The sequence below is a fragment of the Ascaphus truei genome, chromosome 1 (genome assembly GCF_040206685.1).
Source record: "Ascaphus truei isolate aAscTru1 chromosome 1, aAscTru1.hap1, whole genome shotgun sequence".
NCBI classification, from domain to species: Eukaryota; Metazoa; Chordata; class Amphibia; order Anura; family Ascaphidae; genus Ascaphus; species Ascaphus truei.
The window spans coordinates 495,927,129-495,940,344 of record NC_134483.1 but is presented as its reverse complement, the minus strand read 5'-3'; the positions used below and the strand labels follow the sequence as shown (position 1 = coordinate 495,940,344).

At 41.5% G+C, this 13,216-nt stretch overlaps 1 protein-coding gene across 14 annotated transcripts in view; it reads right to left on the bottom strand.

The window, feature by feature from the left end:
* Window positions 1–6,396, bottom strand: part of PROM1 (prominin 1) — a 158,494-nt gene extending 152,098 nt beyond the window's left edge. For 3 of the 14 annotated variants that reach the window (XR_012787789.1, XM_075569043.1, XM_075569054.1), the window contains exon 1: window positions 6,066–6,389. The gene's annotated coding sequence lies outside the window, so the exon portion shown is untranslated. Of the gene's footprint in view, window positions 1–6,065 lie in introns of all 14 variants that reach the window. The other 11 variants (XR_012787785.1, XR_012787788.1, XR_012787796.1 and 8 more) reach the window with 6 other exon arrangements.
* Between the last annotated feature and the right edge of the window lie 6,820 nt (window positions 6,397–13,216).

The window sequence follows — 13,216 nt, the reverse complement described above, 5'->3', positions numbered from 1 at the left end:
TAGCAAACTTGACACCCTCTACAATTCAATTTGTCGTTTTGTTCTCCAATGCAACTACAATACACATCACTGCGCAATTCTCAAAGAGCTATATTGGTCATCACTCGAGTGTAGGCGCAAAGCTCACCTTTCCTGTCTTGTCTCCAAAGTCTTTCTGGGCAAGCTACCCAGCTATCTGAACAAGCTCCTCACCCCTACCACATGACTCCGAAAAACTGTTCATGGTCCCAAAATTCAACAAACTATCCGGTCGCTCCTCCACTTACCGTGCACCCCAAAACTGGAACAATCTACCGGACACTCTCACAGCCGCCACCAGTCTAAGTTCTTTCAAAACTAAAAGCTGTCTTACATTTTAATCTGGTCTGTAACTGTTTCATACGTCTATAAATATATATATATATTATCTTTAACTGTGCATGCAATGTCTTGTATATAATGTATAACCCTGTTCACTTATGTAATTATGTATTTGTAAACATGTATTTGTCATCATAACTATGCCCAGGACATACTTGAAAACGAGAGGTTACTCTCAATGTATTACTTCCTGGTAAAACATTTTTTATAAATAAATATATCTTTATTGTTAAGGTATGCAGTTCTTGCGTTACTCTATGGAAAAACCCGTTTGTACAGTAAATTACAGCCCAATCCTGAAAGAGGATGCCAAGACATTAAAGGAACCAGGTCCCAAGGCAATAAACTGGAACTCTGAATGACTAACATTTCCAGCTGAACCATCTTCACTTAATGTGCTATGTTTGTATGAAAGATTCTCTGGTTCAAGACCAGTGTGATGCGGGCGGGGGGTGGGGGAGAGAACTAGGAAAACTGTAGAAATTAGCATGTGCTGTAAATGACACTAGTAGTGCCTTGTCCTAAAGCCATGAGGATTGACTTTGGCTCATGGTTTGCAAAATGAAGAATGGCAACTCATGCACAAAAATCGCAAAGGAGGTACCCTCATTCAGCATCAAGGATGATGGTTATAGCTTGTATGAGATCATGTTGCGTAAAATACAGAGTGCAAAATTCTGCTCATGAGCCATACTGTATATTTAAATAGCATGGGTCCCCCTGGACCCCTTTTTCGCCTCCCTGGGTCCCCTTTACCTCCGGGGGGGTGCGGGGTGGCCAGTGGAAGGATGCGCACGCTCGCGGCGACCGCACAGAATCCGGGCAGGCGAGCGCATCGCCGGAGATTTCCGGCGGCTCCCTTAGCAGGGCGCCGCCGTCTTCGGCAGAGTTGCACATGCGAGCGGCGGCCTATAGGAGAAAGCGTCCAGCTGGGACAACATGTCCCATGAGTCTCAGGGACAAGGTCACATGTCATGCGAGAGCCTATAGGGCTAGGAGAAGCTCCGTAGGGGAACTACAACCCCCAGCAGCCACTGGGATTGCGAGCCATGTGATGCTACACAGCCAATAGGGCTGCAGCTTTCCCCTGCACCAGAGATTGATACATTTCACGCGTTTGCAACCACGCTAGTCGGAGCTGGGACAAGGAAGGGGTAGGTTGTGTGTGTGTAGGGGGCTGTGGTTCCTGCACTGGTCCAGATACCCCGTTAGGCCCTGACTCCCCTCTGCTTGTGGTTGCTTCAGGGACAGGCCCATTGATAGGGACACTGCCCCTGTAGCATAATAGTGAGGGACACAGCCAGGACGCGGCTGCATCCTGGATCAGGGTGATCTGGGACCAGATCATCCATCTGTGCTAAAGAGACTATTATGATGGTACAATCCCTGCTGGACCCACCCAACGTAGAGGCAGAGGCTTCGCGGTTACCGTCACTGGATCCCATCAGCATCACTGCGCGCCTGGGTGTGGACACACCCAGCAGGTACCTCATCTCATCAAGTGCACAAACCATACACGGGCTAGTGGGGCAGCGTGGTCTCACACACTTGGGTGGGCGATTGATCCTGTGGACACTGGGACGGTCTGGCGCACCTTAGTACATTGGGGTAAACCCCACTGGGGTGTGGACACTGTGTTGGGGAGGCACGGTGAGGGGTTATGGCCCTGCGAGTGGGTATCTTTAATTCTATGAGGTGTATAGTAAACTGTTATGCTTTACACGTGTGTATTCTTTATTGTCCTGTAACAGGGTCATTGCACATAGTAGAATCCCATTACAGGTGGAGGCGCTACCGAGCACTAACTCAGGTACACCCCTGGTTCACAGCAGTGGAGGCTCAGGTTTCCTGTGAGCCACAGGTATCGCATCGCATCATACACACCGTAGCCCCACATCTCCCAGGGGGTGGGGGAAAGTGCGTTACATTTATAAATAATTGGACCACATCTTCTCAATTTATATATTACTCTTACACATGTAACCCCCTTGTCATACGCAGATCACATATTTAAATCCGTATAACAAGTAAATGACGGTGGAGTGTGGTACAATTTTAGCCCTCAGATTAAAAACAAATTTAGGGTACAGCTGATATGTTAATAGGCAACTGATGATGTTTAAGGGAAGCTTTGAGGACCACCAAAATCTCGTGAACAGGCAAGATCACTTTGCTCAGGGTTATTTAATTCAGTTATTGCTGCAAAACAGTACCCACAATGCAAAGTTCTGTGTGGAAGATCATGTGACCAGGCAGTTACTAGGTACAATTGGTGCACTGCTAGAGAAGACAGGGCTCAAGATCCAGAGCCTGTCTCAGAAGAGGAAGGGAATGTGACTTTGTAAATGGGTTCTATAGAAACAAAAATGCTTGCAACATTAGAATACATTCAAATTTCTTTAAAAAATGTTTTTTTTTTTTTTTTTTTAAATGCTACAAGTATTTTCTCATAGTACAGAACGGATTTATTTAAAGAAAACACGTGCAGGATATTGCTTGAACTGCAGCTTTAAAGAAAACGATCCATTGTGCTTTAGAATACTTAGACTGACATTTACTAAGCAGTACTGAGCCATAAGCACCTTACATCTCAATCACTATAAGGTGTATTATGGCTTAGTACTGCTTCGTATGTGTTGTGTGCGAGTATTTTTTATATTCAACGTTTTATGCTAGGTTTTTTACCTTGCAATGTTTTTATATAATCTTGATTATACAATCTATGATTATACATAGACAACAATTTACTTTCTAATGTGCTTTGCAATTCAGTGTCACCTGCAAGGAATTTGGGGGGGCTTTTTTGTATACTGCATGCCCAGAAGGCTAGCAGCAAAATGCTCTGAACACAATTCTCGCTAGTAATGCTTCACTGCCCTGTGAAGCTCACCCAGCCATAGAGTCCCAAAATAGGAAAGTTTCAGTGAGTAATTCAGAGCCACTCATTGGGGTTTGGGTCTTACGATTCTTTCATTTCTGTTTGGGTTCATAAGTCATGCTCGGTTCAATCTAGGAATGACTTTTAAAGATATCAAATGGCATTGTTCAGCCTTGTTGAACACAACTGCAAAGAGTTTCACACACTGAATATCACTAGTTTGTGGTCTCGTACAATCAATTGGCTGAAGTTTTTCATACAAATTTCATTTTACTGTGTAAACCCCCAAATCACAGTGGCCCCTATGTAGAAAGATAGGACCAACACTGCGACCCACCCTTCTTTGCCAATCTCCCATGTAGTAACAGAAGGAGAGGGAGCAAGTGGTATGATACCTTTTCTTGGACCAGTAGTTGATATTACAAGCATCTGATGAAGGGTCAGAGAGGTTTGAAAGGTTGTAACATAACTACTTGTTGATCCAATAAAAAAAAGGTATCATACCACCTACTCCCTTTCCCTCCTTTGTTAGTATATGTAGAGAGATGGAAACACAGAAAATTGGTGGAGGATTCAGAACCACTTACACAGAGGCAACACATCGTTCCTTTCTGTTGTGAAACCTTCCGCCATATTACCTGTAGATCCTTGTCTTTCTACCATATCTAGGGAAGCTCATCTCTGTCTCAAGCAGTTTTGAATTGCTTTACTGTACTAGGCTCTATCGTGTGCGTGTGTGTGTGTGTGTGTGTGCGTGTGTGTGTGTGTAGCCTATATGAGTTTAGCTATGTTGTTAGTATCAGGTCCGGTCTAGAGATGGGCAAATTTTGTTTTGGCGAATTTGGATTCGCAGCGGATCGGCCGGTTCCCTTGGTCCGCGGATATATCTCAAAAAAGGGCGATTCGCGTTTTGCAGATTTGTTATTACCAATACATTCCGCAAGCAGTCGACGGATTTGTAGAATCCAATCCGCAGATTCAGCAGTCCGTTGGCGGATTCTTAAGAATTTCGCCAACGGATTGCTGCATCCGCAAGCGCTGAAGCCAATTTGCGGTTTTTGATGAATCCGCGTGGATTAAAACCGACCAAAATCAGTTTGCGGATTTTACACAGCGAAACAGATTGTGGTTCAAAACGCGAGAAAATCCAGGAAACGGATTTGGACAGATTCGCTGATCTCTATTTCTGCCTACTTTTTTTCGTAACAGGTTTTTTTCCATCTCTAGCTCGGAGGTTAAAGCAGCAAAACATGTAGCACTGCACGATTTAAGTAATTAGTCTTTTTAAATTATTACAGGATTGAAGCAGGGGGTCTGGAGCTGACCTGCATTCCTCTTAGCTCCGGGGAACCCGTTTCCAGAGATACTTGTTTCCGTACGGGGTGCCGGTATCTCTACAGCCAAGGAACTTGGGACCAATAATACTTGATTTGGTTTGAAATATGTGCCGGTAAGCCAAGAAAAGTCCCGAAATACAAAAAAAAAAGCTAAATCATGTTACACATCAATAGATCTGTCAAGTCTCCCACTTTATTCAAGTTTTGGTGGACTTGGACATTGTCAGATGATATATTACAACTTTATAGTGTCAATTACAAAACTATTCTACGCAGATCTCTCAGAACTGCAATTTCAGAAATCTTAGATAATTATATATATTAGTAATAAAACAGGAAAGTGAAAACATTTATCCGTGTGATTAACTTTAGGGCACTTTGCCTACTTCTGGCTTGCACAATGGAATTAAAAATATCTTAGGTTTGACTGGGCTGTTAATGATTATAATGAGTGGAGAATTCACATTTGCATCTGGTTACAGAATGGTCTAATAAGTAGTGGCCAACGCCAGTTCTCAATGGCTACCAACATGCCAGGTATTAGCGAGATCCCTGCTTCAGCACAGGTTGTTCAATCAGTGGATCAGTCAAAGACCGAGCCACCTGTGCTGAAGCAGAGATCGCCTTAAAACCTTGGTGACCCTTGAGGACCGGTGTTTCCACCCCTGTAATCTAATATCTACAGCAGCAAATTTGTTAACGCAGTTGGTGCTAGAGGGGGCCCGACAAAGCAACTGGCAGGGAATGGGTTTAACAAAGACACCAAGCACAAATGAACCATTGATCCGGGAATTGTTCCACTATCTTGATAGAAGCAGTTTATTAGAATACAGATACTTGGTTCAGATTCTCAGTTACACTTCTCACCAAGTCACAGACCACCCCTAAGGCTCTCTAGTCTATGAAAAGAGCAGAGATCCAGACAACAGCAGCAATTCATTCCTACCTGCCCATGGGACGAGGAAGAGCAGCTAGATGTAAATCCCACTTCAAGTATTTTAAGTAAGATGCAAAAACCATGCATGAAATAATATGAACACAACAGATGACCAAGAAGGGATACAATGGTAAAGATCAGTTCTTGTCAATGAAACATTAACAAAGTGTTTACCCAGCAGCCAGCTCCATAACCTCCTCTTGTCCCTTTTTTAGCCAGCAATGATTTTCTCCCAAGATTATTAGGACTCAGTGCTAGTTAGTCAGTGAGGCTGGCATACTAGGGTTGGCATAAGGGTTAGGTTGGCATACTAGCGTTACGGTGGGAAGGGTTAAGCTGAACAAATCTTTATCCAGCTGCAATTAATAAGGCTGAACAAGTGTCTTATTAAAACAAGTTGGACTATCTTAACCACCTCATGGCTGTAATGCTTTGTAATATGTGGCTGGCACTTCCAGCTCTTAAGTGATTAATACAAAAGTCAGTACAGTTGAAGTTGTGTTTCCCCAACCCAAAGCTTCCCTGTGCAGTGAGAATAGACATAGAGGCTTACCTGCCAGACATAGCCCTCGAAGTCTAAGCAATGGAAATAGTTCTCTATCTCCCAGGAAAGATGGAAGCGCAAGAGCTGGTCTTTAAAGAAGTTCCTGTTTGCATTGGCTTTCCCTGCTTACGTTTCTGAGAAGCCTTGTGGGTTAATAATTACTTTCTGCATCCCATTCCCTAGCAGTGTTTGGTTCCTCAGCCCGCGTGTCTCTCCCTCTCTTCTGCATGTGTGTATATGCTGCATCTCTCAGTGTGCCCCCAATGAAGGAAGAGTCACTCTCCTGCAGACCAATGACTATCCTTCTTCCTCTGGGAAACACACACCCTCCATGAATTATTCATCGGTCTCAGGGGCTTCACATCTGAAGCTTTTTCTAAACCTCAGACAGCTAGCTCTCAGTTGCGGTAGATGGCTATTTTCATCTCACTTTCTTATGCATGAACATTTTGAGGGAGCAGTCAGGCTGAATCTAAATCACTGCCTGGGGAGAGATTACTTTGGTATGAGGCAGAGGACTTTCCATCAAGGGCACAGACCTCTGAAGGTTATACAACCTGTTGCTTTGAAAATCAATTGGCGAGAAGCTGAGATCTGCAGGGAAAGTATTCTCTATAACTTGCCTCTGAGTATAAGGGGGTTGGGGGGAATAGAAATAGTGATAATTTGACTTGTGCTAAAAATGGAGATACAATTGCATAATGGTGGCACAATGCCATATGCTAACTCTTGCAATGACTAATGTACACTATCATTTTTAATTTAAAAAAAAAACACGTGTTTATTACCACTAATTGTTAAATCATGGTGCATTCTGTGCATACATTTTTAGAAAACTACAGTATGTTATTATGAAACTCAAATACAAAAAATAAAGGATATTTAAACATATAAACCTTCAAAGTGTGAGAAAGGAGATTCTTGTACTCTTTTTAACACATTGGCTCAGATCCATAAAACGGTGCCAAGCTTTAGCACACCTCTGCTCCCATTCATATTAATGCTAACGCTTAGCACCATTTTGTGGATCTGGACCTTTGCAAGCTAGAATCTTGATTAAAAGGCCGTGGGTGTTTCTTGCTATTTATTAGAACACACACCTGCTGTCCTCTGAACATCATTAAATAAATCAGCAGGTTTCAGATAGAAAATCTCTTAACCCCTTTTGTTGCTAGTGTTGCCTGCATTGCACTGCAGCATGTTACAGCAACCTCTGGCTGTGAATCGTTCAATGTTTCTTTTTAGGCCTATACTCCCAGGTGTAACTTGTAAAGGTTAGTAATGACTTAATCATTTTGTTTATACTATCCAAGAACAGATCAGGAACCCTTGAATGTATCTGTATATCATCCGCAGGTGTCCAAACCTGTTATTTCACCACACCCATTGATTCATGTCATACAGCTGTGAAGTTGCCGACAAGGATTCTGGGTGCAATGCATGCAATTGTATTACTATCCAAATAGGCTTTTGAAATATCTCTAGATCTGGGGTGTTACAGTATAACAGCAAAAAAGTCAGGTTTTTAAAAAAAAATCAGATTAAACAAAGTTTGTCGATTGCTCCTTTGAAGATAAAAGGCACATGTACTTACTCTGGATCATAAGAATACTAAGCACCTACTTTATACCAGCCACAGCGCCTGTTGCCACAATTCTCAATTGACTCCAATGAGAAATTTAGGATAAAAACAGGCCAATTAGCTGCTGTAGTGGAAATAGAAGATGAGTGCTGTTTAGTGCGCCCGTATGGCTACCAATGGGTTAACTACAGACTACATAATAAATGATATTCTCTTTAATGTCATTAGTTTATTAAATTGTCTCTGATTCCTATATTCCTGATCAGCATTACTGTTAATACTTGTGTTAATTTCCTTAGTTGTAGATAGATTAATACAGTGTATATAGGTTTCAGGTGACATGGGGAATTAGAGAAAACTTGACTTTTTTTTTTTTTTTTAAATGCAGACAGGACTGCGGTGTGAAAAGTGAGTGCATTGGTGGAATGCTTCAACCTGCAGAGATCCTAACTGGGGGAGCATGTTCTGAGATAAGGAATTTGCCTTGTACATCAAAGTAGAGGATTATAAAGACATGGAGGACAAACTGCTTGATCCAAAGTGGAAGATGTTGCATTTTCTAGATAGAGACCATTTTATCTGGTTCGGAAATAGTGGGAGCACTATTAAGAAAGTGAGAGAGAACTGCACAAGATGCAACAGTCACATAATTAGCTTGGAATTTCTGTCAGTTGCAATTAATGATGCTTTTTCCATGACCTTTCACATGCATGATATTAGAGGGTGTTTTTACCTAGTACAGCAGCAATCCATCTTTTAATTGTGAAGACTTTTACTTTGCGCCATGGTTGAGATGCTGGAATAAGCAATACAAGGAATGTTGAAGGCGAGAGTGTTCTTTATAGTATCTCAGAGAACACTGTATGGACATTTTATTTTGGGCACTAGTCCATACAAACTATCAAATAACTATAACTGTCATTCAATCTTTAGCTAGTCATTATTTGTAGGTTGTGAGGCCTTTTGATTAAACCAACATGAGAATTCCGCTTAGATTTTGTTTTCACATAATCCTTTGAACACTTTTGAAGGACTCTATTATACAAGTGTAAAGATTTAGGGCGTATGTATAAAGATGGGGCAACTTGCCACATCTCAACAGGGCAAATGTTTTAATTTGTGTCAATTTCATCCTGCTCCAAATGTATAAAGCTTCTTTTTTGAGTATCTTTCATCAGGTGCCGAGCAAAAGAGGTGAACACAACCTCATCCCTGGTGGATTTAATGATACAACCCTGCTCCATTATAGATACAATCTTTGATACATCTCATTATACTATTGCTCTAAACAATTCCTCAAATCATTAACTGTCACAAGTGGAGCAACAATGATGCTACACACCTTAATACATTGACGCAAGAGTGACGCAGAGGCAAAATGGTGCAATTTACGTAATTTGCAACGCTAAATACATTTCCTCATCTGCGGTGTATTTATCAGTCTCTGGGTTGGAAAATGGGGCAGATGTGAAAAGAGCACCAGATTTAGCAAAGAAATTGAATTTTATTGGAAGTAATGGAGTAATTTTTTTTTTTTGTTTGTTTGTTTGTTTGTTTTGAAGTTTTTAGCTCTTGTTCTCTCCCATTTTGCAACTTTCTAAAAAGACCCCTGAATTTGTACTTGAGCTTTCTGGACTATGTTAAAGAACGACTCTCTTGTTGATTCTTTATAGGTAAGCGACCCCCTAAACATCTTAAGTACTCTAATTATTCGTTCTTCCCTTTTTTTTTTTTTCCCAACAGTGTATTATTTATTATGTTATCATATAAATATTTGAACTGTAGCAACATGTAGTAGGAGGGGGGTAACAACTAATATTGTAAGGATGGGTAGGGGAAAAATAAAAATTTCTGCCCACCTGCGGTTATACTAGACTTTATTTTAACAAATGAAGGGACAGAAACTGCACTGCTGCTGCACACTTTCTAAGTTTCTCAAATACCTCACAACATCAAATCTATATTGGACTCTGGCCTCCTCCACCTCTCTGTGGTCAGCTATGGCTCTCAGACTGATGAGTGGCCTTCCCCCAGGAAAGCTGCGATTCTTTTTTCCATAAAGAGAATAAACCACACCTCACGCTTAATTTTGTTGCCGTTTTGGGATCTCTTGCTTATTCCATATAGGTGCAATGCAGCATCTTGTTAAAGTGACAAGCCCTCCGGGGGTTCTCCTAGCAGGGCACACCATGAATCTGCTAATATTGGACATAACCACCAGCTATGTGTTAGAGAACCTGTTTGCCCACAACCTCTGAAGCATAGGGGAAATCTCTCCTTGTTTATTGCATGTAGTCTAAACGCAGTTAGATACCACCTAAATAGCATCTTGTAAGAGTTCGCTTTGAGAGTTGTACAAATTAAACCGTTAGCCGCAGCTTCACATACATCTGACGTCCCACTCAGTGTCTAATGTGACCCCCTCAACTACTCCTCCCACTTCAACTTGTACTCACATGTATTTCTGTACTCTCTGTTCAATAGTATTTGGTATATTTGTGAGATCAGCCCCTGCTCCAAATATCTAGATTTGTATAGGAGTTCAAAATACAGGCAGTCCTCGGTTATCCAACGGAATCCGTTCTGGAAGTAGGGTTGGATAATGAAACCATTGTAAAGTGAGTCCCATGTTAATCAGTGGTGGTGAGCGTCGGATAACACATTCCGGCATCAAAAAACGGCCATTAGGGTTGCATTGTAAAGCGTTGGATATGCCATTCGTTGTAAAGTGAAACGTTGGATAACGAGGACTACCTGTAGGTGGTAGAGGAGGGGGAATAAGGGGAATGAATGGACATAACAAAAATTGTAACCAGCCGATAAATAAAAATTTCCACAGGGGGCAGTTTAGTTCTTTAAATCCGTGAAATTCTTGACACAGGAACCCTCAATGAGGTCATCCACTCTAGTGAGGTCCGCTTTAACTCAGGTATTGAAAATATGCCTCAACATCCCCAGGGCAAATTGTGGATTCCCAAACAGAGGAGTCATCCCAGAGTTCTTTGAAGAAAGGCCATGTCTAAATTTGAAACCGTCCAATAGGAAGAGTGAGTGCTTTATGGTGGGGAAGAATTTTGCTGGTCTGTCCTTGCAAGATAACCAGAGGAGGGAATTAATACCTAATAGGTGAGCAGAGCGAGTCCTCAGTATCAACCCAACCCATTGAATTTTGTGTAGAATTCCAAAGGACGATCTGGCTCAGGCCAGGGGCTTGGTAGTATTTACGAAGGTTGGGGACTGCCAAGCCCCCCTTATCTGAGGTTCTTTGTAGGACCAAGGACTTAACTCTGGGGCGCTTTTCATCCCAGATATAGCGTGAAATACACTCTTGTAGATCTTTCATATCTGTATTTAGAACAGGGGTGGCAGTGCCAGAAAGAGATATAATATCCTGGGCAAGATATTCATCTTTACTGATATGCTTTTCCTAACCCATGATATACAGTATTTTTTCCAAGCCTCCATATCTCTCTTTACGTCTGATTAGTTGGGGGGTAATTCATTTTATAGGGAGTACCAAATCAGCTGGTGAGATTAATCCCTGGGTAGGGAAGAGAATTTTCACCTGTTGAGAAATCAAAGTTTCACAACCTCTTTGGGTAGGTTAATATTTAACGCCACTGATTTGGATTGATTAGGAAGGGTCGTGAAAGGCGGTGCAGCTGCCTTGGAAAAAACGTGTGATCAGAAATGCAAAAAATCTAGGTACAAAAGTTTATTGGCACATAAAAAAGCAGCAAAAAAGCACTCTTACGTATTTCACGCGGTCTCCCAGGCTTTATCAAAGAGCGTACTCTTTGATAAAGCGTGGGAGACCACGTTTTTTCCAAGGCAGCTGCACCGCCTTTCACGACCCTTCCTATGCTGATTCCTCCCTGGATCTCCAGATGATCACCAAGTGAGTAACTTTATTACCTACTGTTACTCATTCCTGTGCCTTACTACTGTATATTCATAGTCCTCTGCAGCCATTGACACCCATACAAGATCTACCTATTGCAGGCTATTGGGAGTCTTCAGAGAGTGGCAACTAAGGGACATAGCGGCACTATTGATCACATACATTGTGGATTATGGAGGTCTAGCTTTATCATGCTGTATTATTTCGAAAGACTTAATGATTCAAAGGCTACAATTACATTTTCATTACGTGGACATTTCCTGTGAGCATTGCTAGGGGATCACTCCTCTATTTCTCTTGCTACGATTTGGATTGATTGATTTTAAATCCTGATACTGTACCGAATTGGGATAGAACTTTAAATATATTTGAGAGCGAGGTGAGAGGCCTGGAGACAGTCATCAGTACATAGTCAGCAAAAAGGGATATTTTGTAGTCTCTTTGGCCTGTCAAAATACACAATATATCTGGGTGATTTCTAATAATGGCAGCCAGCAGCTCAATAGAGAAAGCAAATAACAGGGGAGAGAGTGGGCATCCCTGTGTTGTACCATTAGCAATATTACTTTGATTGGAAAGGATAATTTTATCATAACTGTAGGGATACATATAGACATTGCAACCCTTGGAGAAAGTTAAGAACGCAAGGAGAGGTCCTGTTTAACAGATATCTCCTGGGTAGAAGAAAACAGAAAAGGCCCCAAATAACATGCACTCAAACACCTATTTAAGCAATAGGACTGGTTGAAGACAGACAAGCAGAATGACTATTTTTATTAACAAGGGATTCGTTAGTAAGAGAATGATGTACGACAAAGTTCAAATATACTGAAGACCATGCTAATTTGTCCCCCAAATATTAGCAGATATGAGGATATGAAAGAATTTAAAACCCATTTATTTCAAACTAATTTAAAGAATGGAGGGACACAATTGCTAACACTACATGGCATAAAAATGCACATAACAAGACCGTGGTATGCTCAGGAGGTAATATCTACCTTACCCTGATGAACACCTTTGAACTCTTATTGCTGACGAGAGCAAGGTAAACTACAAGAACTCTAAATAAGTATTGTATTCAATCAAAATAGGCACTGTGGTGAAATGTGCAACACTAAAACCAAAAATATATCCTGGAGTGTAGTGTAACTTGAGTAGAAAGAATATCCCCCTAGGAGTGGCTACATACGGTGTACTCCCCTACTGGCATAAAGAGGGACGTATAAGAGAAATAACTGCCTCACAATGCTGATAAGACTGCAGGGTAAGGTAGATATTATTACCTCCTGACCATACCACGGCCTTGTTATGTATATTTTTATGCCATGTTGTGTTAGCAATTGTGTTCCCCCATTATTTTAATTCATTTGAAATAAATGGGTTTTGAGGTGTTTGAGTGCATGTTATTTAAGGCCTTTTCTGTTTTCTTCTACCCAGGAGATATCTGTTTACAGAACCTCTCTTCTTGCGTTCTTAAGTTCACTATCCCCTAGTGCACCTACCCTTTATCTATTCACATTTTTACAATTTGTATAGGTTGAGCGGGTATCCTTAGCCTCTGTACCCTTGGAGAAAGTTACCTGAGAAACGGATGCGTGACAAGATAGCAAAGAGGTAATTCCAGTCAAGTCTTTCAAATGCTTTCTGTGCATCTAGGGAGAGGACCATTGAGGG